Source organism: Salvelinus alpinus, chromosome 25 (genome assembly GCF_045679555.1).
Source record: "Salvelinus alpinus chromosome 25, SLU_Salpinus.1, whole genome shotgun sequence".
NCBI lineage: Eukaryota > Metazoa > Chordata > Actinopteri > Salmoniformes > Salmonidae > Salvelinus > Salvelinus alpinus.
The window spans coordinates 41,111,812-41,125,800 of NC_092110.1; positions in this window are offsets into that span (position 1 = coordinate 41,111,812).

Sequence of the window (13,989 nt, forward strand, 5' to 3'; positions counted from 1 at the left end):
AGAGATTAGGGGTAGTAATCAGTGATAGAGAGTAGGGATAGTAATCAGTGATAGAGAGTAGGGATAGTAATCAGTGATAGAGAGTAGGGATAGTAATCAGTGATAGGTAGAGAGTAGGGATAGTCATCAGTGATATATAGAGAGTAGGGATAGTAATCAGTGATATATAGAGAGTAGGGATAGTAAACAGTGATAGAGAGTAGGGATATTAATCAGTGATAGAGAGTAGGGACAGTAATCAGTGATAGAGAGTAGGGATATTAATCAGTGATAGAGAGTAGGGACAGTAATCAGTGATAGGTAGAGAGTAGGGATATTAATCAGTGATAGAGAGTAGGGGTAGTAATCAGTGATAGAGAGTAGGGATAGTAATCAGTGATAGAGAGTAGGGATATTAATCAGTGATAGAGAGTAGGGACAGTAATCAGTGATAGGTAGAGAGTAGGGATATTAATCAGTGATAGAGAGTAGGGGTAGTAATCAGTGATAGAGAGTGGGGATAGTAATCAGTGATAGAGAGTAGGGACAGTAATCAGTGATAGAGAGTGGGGATAGTAATCAGTGATAGAGAGTAGGGACAGTAATCAGTGATAGAGAGTAGGGATAGTAATCAGTGATAGATAGTAGGGATAGTAATCAGTGATAGAGAGTAGGGACAGTAATCAGTGATAGAGAGTGGGGATAGTAATCAGTGATAGAGAGTAGGGATAGTAATCAGTAATAGAGAGTAGGGATAGTAATCAGTGATAGAGAGTAGGGACAGTAATCAGTAATAGGTAGAGAGTAGGGATAGTAATCAGTGATAGAGAGTAGGGATAGTAATCTGTGATAGAGAGTAGGGATAGTAATCAGTGATAGAGAGTAGGGGTAGTAATCAGTGATAGAGAGTAGGGATAGTAATCAGTGATAGAGAGTAGGGATAGTAATCAGTGATAGAGAGTAGGGACAGTAATCAGTAATAGAGAGTAGGGATAGTAATCAGTGATAGAGAGTAGGGATAGTAATCAGTGATAGATAGTAGGGGTAGTAATCAGTGATAGAGAGTGGGGATAGTAATCAGTGATAGAGAGTAGGGACAGTAATCAGTGATAGAGAGTGGGGATAGTAATCAGTGATAGAGAGTAGGGACAGTAATCAGTGATAGAGAGTAGGGATAGTAATCAGTGATAGAGAGTAGGGACAGTAATCAGTGATAGAGAGTAGGGATAGTAATCAGTGATAGAGAGTAGGGATAGTAATCAGTGATAGATAGTAGGGATAGTAATCAGTGATAGAGAGTAGGGATAGTAATCAGTGATAGAGAGTAGGGACAGTAATCAGTAATAGGTAGAGAGTAGGGATAGTAATCAGTGATAGAGAGTAGGGATAGTAATCAGTGATAGAGAGTAGGGATAGTAATCAGTGATAGAGAGTAGGGATAGTAATCAGTGATAGAGAGTAGGGACAGTAATCAGTAATAGAGAGTAGGGATAGTAATCAGTGATAGAGAGTAGGGATAGTAATCAGTGATAGAGAGTAGGGATAGTAATCAGTGATAGATAGTAGGGATAGTATTCAGTGATAGAGAGTAGGGACAGTAATCAGTGATAGAGAGTAGGGATAGTAATCAGTGATAGAGAGTAGGGATAGTAATCAGTGATAGAGAGTAGGGACAGTAATCAGTAATAGGTAGAGAGTAGGGATAGTAATCAGTGATAGAGAGTAGGGATAGTAATCATTGATTTTTCCTGTGTTCCAGTGAGAGATCAGACCTTTATACTCTCTGTTACTTTGCACTTAACACTCACACTATCTCTCTATCTCTCTCACACTATCTCTCTCACACTATCTCTCTCACACTATCTCTCTCACACTATCTCTCTCACACTATCGCTCTCACACTATCGCTCTCACATTCTGTCTCTTGCTCTATGCTAGGAAAGTTTTAATGATTGACCAAGGCCAACGATGTCACGTAGTAATCTGTATGAAAAACAGCCACGGTCGGTAAAAAAGTTGCTGCATCAAAAACCCTTTGAGCATCTCAACAGTCTACACTTTTCTCTTTTCATATGATATGTTCTTCACAAACACACACACACACACACACGTACACACACGTACACACACACACACACACGTACACACACACACACACACACACACACAGACACACACACACACACACACACACACACGTACACACACACACACACACACACACACACACACACACACACACACACACACACACACACACACACACACACACACACACACACACACACACACACACACACACACACACACACACACACACACACACACACGTACACACACACACACACACACACATACACACACACACACACACACACACACACACACACACAGACGGGGATGTTAAACACCTGTTAAATGTGTAGATGTACACTTCCTGCAGACATCTGCAGGGAAAGATGTTATCACACCCTGACAGATGGACCGTTTGAACGCGTGTTTGTGGAGGTGTGACTGAACACATAAACACACACATTACCACACACACACACACTTGAACAGCAGCAGGAGGAGTTTGTTTGTGTGTGTGTGTGTGTGTGTGTGTGTGTGTGTGTGTGTGTGTGTGTGTGTGTGTGTGTGTGTGTGTGTGTGTGTGTGTGTGTGTGTGTGTGTGTGTGTGTGTGTGTGTGTGTGTGTGTGTGTGTGTGTGTGTGTGTGTGTGTGTGTGTGTGTGTGTGTGTGTGTGTGTGTGTGTGTGGGTGGGTGGGTGTTCTCCTTAGCTCCCCAAGATGGTTCCAGTGTTTTGAGAAGAGGAGAGACGGGGCCTAATAAATCATTGATAAAAACACAGTGCCAAAGTATTACCTCTTCCAGCTGGTTGACACACACACGCACACACACACACAAACACACACCCACACATTTAACGCATTTAACACGTCTTCTCCCAGGTGGCCGTCGGAAATTCTGAGACAGATTGAAGATGGGAGGAGGAGGGGAGGAGGGAGGAGAGGAGGAAGACACACCTGTTATTAGTTTTACTCCAGAAGGAGAGACAGAGGGAAGAGGAGAAGGAGGAGGGAGGAGGGAGGAGAGGAGGAGGGAAGGAGAGACAGAGGGAGGAGGAGGAGGAGGAGGAGGAGGAGGAGGAGGAGGAGGAGGAGGAGGAGGAGGAGGAGGAGGAGGAGGAGGGAGGAGAGGAGGAGAGGAGGAGGGAAGGAGAGACAGAGGGAAGAGGAAGAGGAGGAGGAGGAGGGAGGAGAGGAGGAGAGGAGGAGGGAAGGAGAGACAGAGGGAAGAGGAAGAGGAGGAGGAGGAGGGAGGAGAGGAGGAGAGGAGGAGGGAAGGAGAGACAGAGGGAAGAGGAGGATGGGGAGGAGGAGGGAGGAGAGGAGGAGAGGAGGAGGGAAGGAGAGACAGAGGGAAGAGGAAGAGGAGGAGGAGGAGGGAGGAGAGGAGGAGAGGAGGAGTAGACAGTGAGATCCTTAGAGAGAGTGTCAGACATTAATAATTGATCAGATCCTCGGAGACGATGTCAGACATTAATAATGAATAAGGCTCAGCTGAGAAGTGTCAAATGTGACTCGTTCTAGGAAACTAGGCGTAACAAACATAAATATTTGTATATCGCGTAGTAGAACTGCATACGTGTTGCTCTCCACTTTCTGGTTTGGAAATCAGTGGAATTAGATTACGATAGCTAAGGAGATGGAGAAAACACCTGTATCCGGATTACATCTTCAAACTAAAGGGCAACCGTGGCATCTGTGACAGAGAGGGTGAAGTGTCCGTCCGTATACGGGATAAGATAGTCTAGCTAGCTTCATTTTTCATATATTACACATTTCAATTTTTTTCAGAAAGTAGTTTTCATTTCGATTTAAAGTTTACTGTTAGCTAGCTAGCTAACATTAGCTGGCTGGCTGGCTAACGTTACGTGTATGATCTGTGTAATAATATTATTCGTATCTTAGAGCCATTTGTTTTGCTAGTTATAGCCTAATGTTAGCTAGCTAACATTGAACCTGGTTGGTTGGCTAACTGCAGATTCATGCAGGGTAGTAACGTCATGCGTTGGGATTATGGTTAATTGTTTAGCTAGCTGGCTATCTACTCCGATTTCAGAGCACTCTTGTCTGAGTGTGCCAGAGCGCAGAATAACTGACGAATTTACAAACGCTCAATTGAATATGGCCAGTGTCAGTAAAGTAGGCAGAAAAGCATAAATTATTGCCAGCAGCACAGTTGCCATCACCAATGATCTGGATAACATTAAAAAAAGCCTAAACAGTTCTGCTAGGGTGAATAAATAAAAAAAATATATATGATCATTGAGATGTTGTGTCTGGAAGTAGCTAGCAAGCTAGCCAACGTTAGCCTGTTAGCTTGTGTGCTTGACCGCTGTTGTTCGGATAGAAAGCTTGGATCTACCCTTAAAGAGATGGGTGGGGCTAAAGCTTAAGAGGGTATGAACGATGCTGAACGGGTGTAGACAAAGAAGAGCTCTCCAGTAGGTGTAACAGTATAACTTTACGTCCGTCCCCTCGCGTGAACCAGGGACCCTCTGCACACATTAACAACTGACACCCACGAAGCATCGTTACCCATCGCTCCACAAAGGCCGCGGCCCTTGCAGAGCAAGGGGAACCACTACTTCAAGGTCACAAAGCGAGTGACGTAACCGATTGAAACGCTATTAGCGCGCACCGCCGCTAACTAGCTAGCCATTTCACATCCGTTACACAGGTACCAAATCATTCAAAGGCCATTTTCTCAAAAGTGAGGTTACTAGTTTATCAACGTTCAGAGCAGAATTGCTTTCCCATTGTTCCTCAACTGTAGTGTATGATATACCATTTTCTAGCTCTGAGTATCTACTTTTATCCAGTGTAAAAAACTAAATTTCAAATTTTGCAACATAAGACCGATTTGAGCCGGTCTGTCACAAATGTAGATCACAGTACGATACTTGCTCACCAGGTAAAACAGTGACATATGTTTCCCATGCCTATAAAGCCATTTGATTTTAACTGAATTAGAGAGAGAGAGAGAGAGAGAGAGAGAGAGAGAGAGAGAGAGAGAGAGAGAGAGAGAGAGAGAGAGAGAGAGAGAGAGAGAGAGAGAGAGAGAGAGAGAGAGAGAGAGAGAGAGAGAGAGAGAGAGAGAGAGAGAGAGAGAGAGAGAGAGAGAGAGAGAGTTGGGAGAGAGAGGCCTTCCAATGACTAACAGACAGTTTGAAATTTCTCAAATATAATGATCCACAAACATTTTCTAAAACCTGACTTTTCAGCGAACCCAAAACTAATGTTATTTTCTGCATGAAGAGAGTGATGGGAGGTTAGATGGTGAACACACACACACACACACAAACACAAACACACACACACAAACACACACAAACACGATCTGAATACAATAAATTCATCATGTCAGGCATCAGAATAAGAGAGAGAGCAGCAGAGTGGTGTCACACACAAACACACACACACACACACACACAAACACACACACACACACACACACACACACACACACACACACACACACACACACACACACACACACACACACACACACACACACACACACTTAACTTAATGGGCACCATGATGCTGAATAACTGTCATTTAGAAAACACAAAGCCTGCCTCTCTCTCCTTTCTTTCTTTCTCTCTCCTTTCACCTCTCTCTCTCTCTCTCCATCCAGTACCACTGTATAATTACGGCGTATGAAAAGCTTACACACAAACACACACACACACACACAAACACACACACACACACACGCGCGCTCGCTCGGTCCAGCGGTATCAGGTTGTAACGTAGCAGCTCCTCTAAAGAGTACCCATGTATCATTGTTGTTGATGTTGCAACACCAACAAACAGAAGAGTAAACAAGCTGCGAAGGGGTCGTCGGGTGGTGATACAATTGTGGTGACGATGAAAAGCAATGATACACACACATACACACAGCCATTCTCTCTCTCTCTCTTTCTGACTTTCACTTGCTCTCTCTCAACTCAAGGACACACACACACACACACAGAGAGAGAGAGAGAGAGAGAGAGAGAGAGAGAGAGAGAGAGAGAGAGAGAGAGAGAGAGAGAGAGAGAGAGAGAGAGAGAGAGAGAGAGAGAGAGAGAGAGAGAGAGAGAGAGAGAGAGAGAGAGAGAGAGAGAGAGAGAGAGAGAGAGAGAGAGAGAGAGAGAGAGAGAGAGAGAGAGAGAGAGAGAGAGACTCACACTATTTAACACAGAGGTGAAATACCTGCTACATGCTGATGACTTGGTACTTCTATCACCAACCAAAGAAGGTCTTCAACAGAACATTAATATTCTAGAGCAATATTGCCATTATTGGGCCTTGGCAGTAAATTTCCCAAAAACTAAAATCATGATTTTCCACAACAACAAAAAACTGATGCCAGAAACACAAATATAAATTCATCCTGAACAACACCATATTGGAACACACAAAAATTTACACCTACCTTGGTCTGACCATATCTGCATCGGGAAACTTTAATATGGCAGTGAATGCACTCAAAGAAAAAGCCCGCAGAGCTCTGTATGCAATAAAAATTAAATGATTCAAAATCAACATCCCAATTAGAATTTGGACCAAAATATTTGACAGTGTAATCCTACCAATAGCTCTTTACAGAAGTGAGGTTTAGGGGCCACTCAATAAACTGGACTTTAAAATGTGGGACAAACATCCAATTGAAGCCCTACATGCAGAATTCTGTCGGAAAATCCTACAAGTCCAGAGAAATACACCAACTAATGCATGTAGTCCAAATTCAAGTCTGCAATTTAAAGCACTTCAAACCCAAGAGCTGAGCCCAGAAACGAGCCCTCTCAGTCAGCTGGTGTTGGACCTAACCAACCAAGCTGACACCAGCACTGCTTCAAAAGAAAGAATTCCAATAAACAAAATCATGAACCAATCGAAGGACTCATATTTACAACATTGGAAAAACGAAACAAAATCCCAAAGCCGACTAAATTGCTATCTGACCCTAAACAGAGAATATGAATTGGCTGATTATCTCTACTCTGCCAGAGATACGAAGCAGAGACAGATCCTTACCAAGTACAGGCTGAGTGACCACCGATTGGCAATAGAAACCGGCAGACATAAAAAGACATGGCTACCCAAAAAGGAGCGTGTATGTGGTCACTGCCTGACAGGGGAGGTAGAAACAGAGATGCACTTTCTCCTTTACTGTGATAAATATTCCTCACCAAGAGATTCATTATTCACAGAAATTACTACATTTATTCCAAATTTTAACTTATTAAACCCAGAGGAAAAACTAAAAATACTCATGGGCAAAGGAGCAATGGCTCCTCTTGCAGCCAAATATGTATTTGCCTGCCATAGCCTGAGGGACACTGAATAATAACATCTGCATAGTAAGCAGTAACTTACGTATTAATACTGTTATTACTGTTATTGTTATTACTATTATTATTGTTGTTTATCATTCCAAGTAGTAATGGTATGGGTGGTAATGGTAATGATGGTAGTAGTAATGATGGTGGTGGTGGTAGTAGTGGTAATGATGATGGTAGTTGTAGTACCGATGTAATGGTGAAGATTACCGTTATTTAGGTATAAGTTAGTTATAGTTTCATTTTCCATATTTTGATTATTATATTTACTACATTTCTACTATTGACTGTTACCATTTTATTGTTATTATTTTTGTATTTAATTTTGTATTATTATTTACTGCCATTTTATATTATTATTTGTTATTGTTTATAATTGTATTACAATGTATATTGTATACATTGTTGCTTTGGCAATATTGACACAATGTTTTTCATGCCAATAAAGCAGCTTGAATTTGAATTTGAGCGAGAGAGGAAAGAGAGGGAGTCACCTGTGGAAGTATAGTAAATGAAGCGAGAGTTGTTACTGGCTAGGGAGGGAGAGAGAGAGAGAGAGAGAGAGATGTGGTCACTGCACGACAGGGGAGGTAGAAACAGAGATGCACTTTCTCCTTTACTGTGATAAATATTCCTCACCAAGAGATTCATTATTCACAGAAATGACTACATTTATTCCAAATTTTAACTTATTAAACCCAGAGGAAAAACTAAAAATACTCATGGGCGAAGGAGCAATGGCTCCTCTTACAGCCAAATATGTATTTGCCTGCCATAGCCTGAGGGACACTGAAAAATAACATCTGCATAGTAAGCAGTAACTTACTTATTATGACTGTTATTGTTTTTACTGTTATTGTTATTAGTATTATTATTGTTGTTTATCATTCCAAATAGTAATGGTATGGGTGGTAATGGTAATGATAGCAGTTTAATGATGGTGGTGGTGGTAGTGGTGCATTACACCATACATAACATTCGACTATTGACTGTTACCATTTTATTGTTACTATTTTTATATTTAATTTTGTATTATTATTTACTGCCATTCTATATTATTATTTGTCATTGTTTTAATTGTATTACAATGTATATTGTATACATTGTTGCTTTGGCAATATTGACACAATGTTTTTCATGCCAATAAAGCAGCTTGAATTTGAATTTGAATTTGAGAGAGAGAGAGAGAGAGAGAGAGAGAGAGAGAGAGAGAGAGAGAGAGAGAGAGAGAGAGAGAGAGAGAGAGAGAGAGAGAGAGAGAGAGAGAGAGAGAGAGAGAGAGAGAGAGAGAGTGTCACCTGTGGAAGTATAGTAAATGAAGCGAGAGTTGTTACTGGCTAATTGTGGGGTTCTGCACTGGAGGAAATACGTGTTTTATTTATATTACAGGGAGTTAGTACACTCAACAAACCATGTACCATACACACTATACACACCATACACACCACACACACTCAACACACCATAACCTATACACACCATAACCTATACACACCATACACCATACACACCATACACCATAGACACCATACACACAGTCAACAAACCATATACCATACACACTATACACCATACACACCATACACCATTCACACCATACACCATACACACTATACACACTCAACACAAATACGTGTTTTATTTATATATCATACACACCACACACACTATACACACCATACACAACATAACCTATACACACCATAACCTATACACACCATAACCTATACACACCATAACCTATACACACCATACACACCATAACCTATACACACCATACCATAACCTATACACACCATACACCATACACACCATAACCTATACACACCATAACCTATACACACCATACACACCATAACCTATACACACCATAACCTATACACACCATAACCTATACACACCATACACCATACACCATACACACTATACACACTATACACACCATACACACTATACACACCATAACCTATACACACCATAACCTATACACACCATACACACCATAACCTATACACACCATAACCTATACACACCATAACCTATACACACCATACATCATACACACCATACACCATACACACTATACACACCATACACCATACACACCATACACCATACACCATAAACCTTACACACTATACACACCATACACCATACACACCATACAAACCATACACACCATACACACCATACACACCATACACCATACACACCATAACCTATACACACCATAACCTATACACACCATAACCTATACACACCATACACTATACATACTATACACACCATACACACCATACACCATACACACCATACACACTATACACACCATACACCATACACACTATACACACTATACACACTATACACACAATACACACCATACACCATACACACCATACACACAATACACACTATACACACAATACACACCATACACCATACACACAATACACACTATACACACCATACACCATACACACCATACACACTATACACACTATACACACCATACACACTATACACACAATACACACCATACACACCATACACCATACACACCATACACACAATACACACCATACACACTATACACACCATACACACTATACACACTATACAGACTATACACACCACACACACTCAACACACCATACACCATACACCATAGACACCATACACACCATACACACTATACACAAAACACACACTCAACACACCATACACCATACACACAATACACACCATACACACTATACACACCATTACCTATACACACCATACACACCATACACACTATACACACTATACACACTATACAAACCACACACACTCAACACACCATACACCATACACACCATACACACTATACACACCATACACACTATACACTCAACACACACCATACACACCATACACACCATACACACTATACACACCATACACTCAACACACCATATACACCATAACCTATACACACTATACACACCATACACACTATGCACACCATACACACCATACACACTATACACACCATACACACTATACACACCATACACCATACACACTATACATACCATACACTCAACACACCATATACACCATAACCTATACACACCATACATACTATACACTCAACACACACCATACACACTATACACACCATACACACCATACACACTATACACACCATACACACCACACACAGGAGGGGGGAGGGGAGGAAGGGGGAGGGAAGAGGGGGATGGGAGGAAGGGGGAGGGAGGGGAGGAAGGGTGAGGGAAGAGGAGGATGGGAAGGTGTGAGGGTGGAGGGGGAGGGGAAGTATGACGGAGAGGAAGGGTGAGAGGAGGAGAGAGGGGAAGTGTAAAGGAGAGGAAGGGGGGAGAGGGTGTGAAGGGGGTCTGAGCGAAGGTCATCTTTTTCGAAGTGACCCCCTCCCCTATTTCATCCCTCTCTCCCCTCTCTGTCCTCTCTCCCCTCTCTGTCCTCTCTCCCCTCTCTCCCCTCTCTGTCCTCTCTGTCCTCTCTCCCCTCTCTGTCCTCTCTCCCCTCTCTGTCCTCTCTGTCCTCTCTCCCCTCTCTGTCCTCTCTCCCCTCTCTCCCCTCTCTGCCCTCTCTCCCCTCTCTGCCCTCTTTCATCCCACACTCCCCTCCCTTATGAAAACAATTCAATAACAAGCAAAGAGGGTTTTAATGGATCAGTCAACCGTAGATAGACAACAGAGATAGATAGACAAGAGAACACAACAAGAAGAAAACGTGTTATTTCTCTCTCTATCTGACTGTCTCTCTCTCTGACTGTCTCTCTCTTTCTGACTGTCTCTCTCTCTTTCTGACTGTCTCTTTCTGACTGTCTCTCTCTCTTTCTGACTGTCTCTCTCTCTTTCTGACTGTCTCTCTCTCTTTCTGACTGTCTCTTTCTGACTGTCTCTCTCTCTTTCTGACTGTCTCTCTCTCTGACTGTCTCTCTCTTTCTGACTGTCTCTCTCTCTTTCTGACTGTCTCTTTCTGACTGTCTCTCTCTCTTTCTGACTGTCTCTCTCTCTTTCTGACTGTCTCTCTCTCTCTTTCTGACTGTCTCTCTCTTTCTGACTGTCTCTCTCTCTTTCTGACTGTCTCTCTCTTTCTGACTGTCTCTCTCTCTTTCTGACTGTCTCTCTCTCTTTCTGACTGTCTCTCTCTCTTTCTGACTGTCTCTTTCTGTCTCTCTCTCTTTCTGTCTCTCTCTCTTTCTGACTGTCTCTCTCTCTTTCTGACTGTCTCTATCTTTCTGACTGTCTCTTTCTCTTTCTGACTCTCTTTCTGTCTCTCTCTCTTTCTGACTGTCTCTCTCTCTTTCTGACTGTCTCTCTCTCTTTCTGACTGTCTCTCTCTCTTTCTGACTGTCTCTTTCTGACTGTCTCTTTCTGACTGTCTCTCTCTCTTTCTGACTGTCTCTCTCTCTTTCTGACTGTCTCTTTCTGACTGTCTCTCTCTCTCTTTCTGACTGTCTCTCTCTCTTTCTGACTGTCTCTCTCTCTTTCTGACTGTCTCTCTCTCTTTCTGACTGTCTCTCTCTCTCTTTCTGACTGTCTCTCTCTCTCTTTCTGACTGTCTCTCTCTCTTTCTGACTGTCTCTCTCTCTTTCTGACTGTCTCTCTCTCTTTCTGACTGTCTCTCTCTCTTTCTGACTGTCTCTCTCTCTTTCTGACCCTCTCTCTCTTTCTGACTGTCTCTCTCTCTTTCTGCCTGTCTCTCTCTCTTTCTGACTGTCTCTCTCTTTCTGACTGTCTCTCTCTCTTTCTGACTGTCTCTCTCTCTTTCTGACTGTCTCTCTCTCTTTCTGACTGTCTCTCTCTCTTTCTGACCCTCTCTCTATTTCTGACTGTTTCTCTCTCTTTCTGACTGTCTCTCTCTCTTTCTGACTGTCTCTCTCTCTTTCTGACTGTCTCTCTCTCTTTCTGACTGTCTCTCTCTCTTTCTGACTGTCTCTCTCTCTTTCTGACAGTCTCTCTTTCTGACTGTCTCTCTTTCTGACTGTCTCTCTCTCTTTCTGACTGTCTCTCTCTCTTTCTGACTGTTTCTCTCTCTTTCTGACTGTCTCTCTCTCTTTCTGACTCTCTCTTTCTGACTGTCTCTCTCTCTTTCTGACTGTCTCTCTTTCTGACTGTCTCTCTTTCTGACTGTCTCTCTTTCTGACTGTCTCTCTCTCTTTCTGACTGTCTCTCTCTTTCTGACTGTCTCTCTCTTTCTGTCTGTCTCTCTTTCTGACTGTCTCTCTCTCTTTCTGATCCTTTCTCTCTTTCTGACTGTCTCTCTCTCTTTCTGACCCTCTCTCTCTTTCTGACTGTCTCTCTCTCTTTCTGACTGTCTCTCTTTCTGACTGTCTCTCTTTCTGACTGTCTCTCTCTCTTTCTGACTGTCTCTCTCTCTTTCTGACCCTCTCTCTCTTTCTGAATGTCTCTCTCTCTTTCTGACTGTCTCTCTCTCTTTCTGACTGTCTCTCTCTCCTTCTGACTGTCTCTCTCTCTTTCTGACTGTCTCTCTCTCTTTCTGACCCTCTCTCTCTTTCTGAATGTCTCTCTCTCTTTCTGACTGTCTCTATCTCTTTCTGACTGTCTCTCTCTCTTTCTGACTGTCTCTCTCTCTTTCTGACTGTCTCTCTCTTTTTCTGACTGTCTCTCTTTCTGCCTGTCTCTCTTTCTTTCTGACTGTCTTTCTCTCCTTCTGACTGTCTCTCTCTCTTTCTGACTGTCTCTCTCTCTTTCTGACCCTCTCTCTCTTTCTGACTGTTTCTCTCTCTTTCTGCCTATCTCTCTCTCTTTCTGACAATCTCTCTATCTTTCTGAATGTCTCTTTCTGACTGTCTCTCTTTCTGACTGTCTCTCTCTCTTTCTGTCTCTCTCTCTCTTTCTGACTGTATCAATCTTTCTGACTGTCTATTTCTGACTGTCTCTCTCTCTTTCTGTCTCTCTCTCTTTCTGACTGTCTCTCTCTCTTTCTGACTGTCTCTCTCTCTTTCTGACTGTCTCTCTCTCTTTCTGACCCTCTCTCTATTTCTGACTGTTTCTCTCTCTTTCTGACTGTCTCTCTCTCTTTCTGACTGTCTCTCTCTCTTTCTGACTGTCTCTCTCTCTTTCTGACTGTCTCTCTCTCTTTCTGACAGTCTCTCTTTCTGACTTTCTCTCTTTCTGACTGTCTCTCTCTCTTTCTGACTGTCTCTCTCTCTTTCTGACTGTTTCTCTCTCTTTCTGACTGTCTCTCTCTCTTTCTGACTCTCTCTTTCTGACTGTCTCTCTCTCTTTCTGACTGTCTCTCTTTCTGACTGTCTCTCTTTCTGACTGTCTCTCTTTCTGACTGTCTCTCTCTCTTTCTGACTGTCTCTCTCTTTCTGACTGTCTCTCTCTTTCTGTCTGTCTCTCTTTCTGACTGTCTCTCTCTCTTTCTGATCCTTTCTCTCTTTCTGACTGTCTCTCTCTCTTTCTGACCCTCTCTCTCTTTCTGACTGTCTCTCTCTCTTTCTGACTGTCTCTCTTTCTGACTGTCTCTCTTTCTGACTGTCTCTCTCTCTTTCTGACTGTCTTTCTCTCTTTCTGACCCTCTCTCTCTTTCTGAATGTCTCTCTCTCTTTC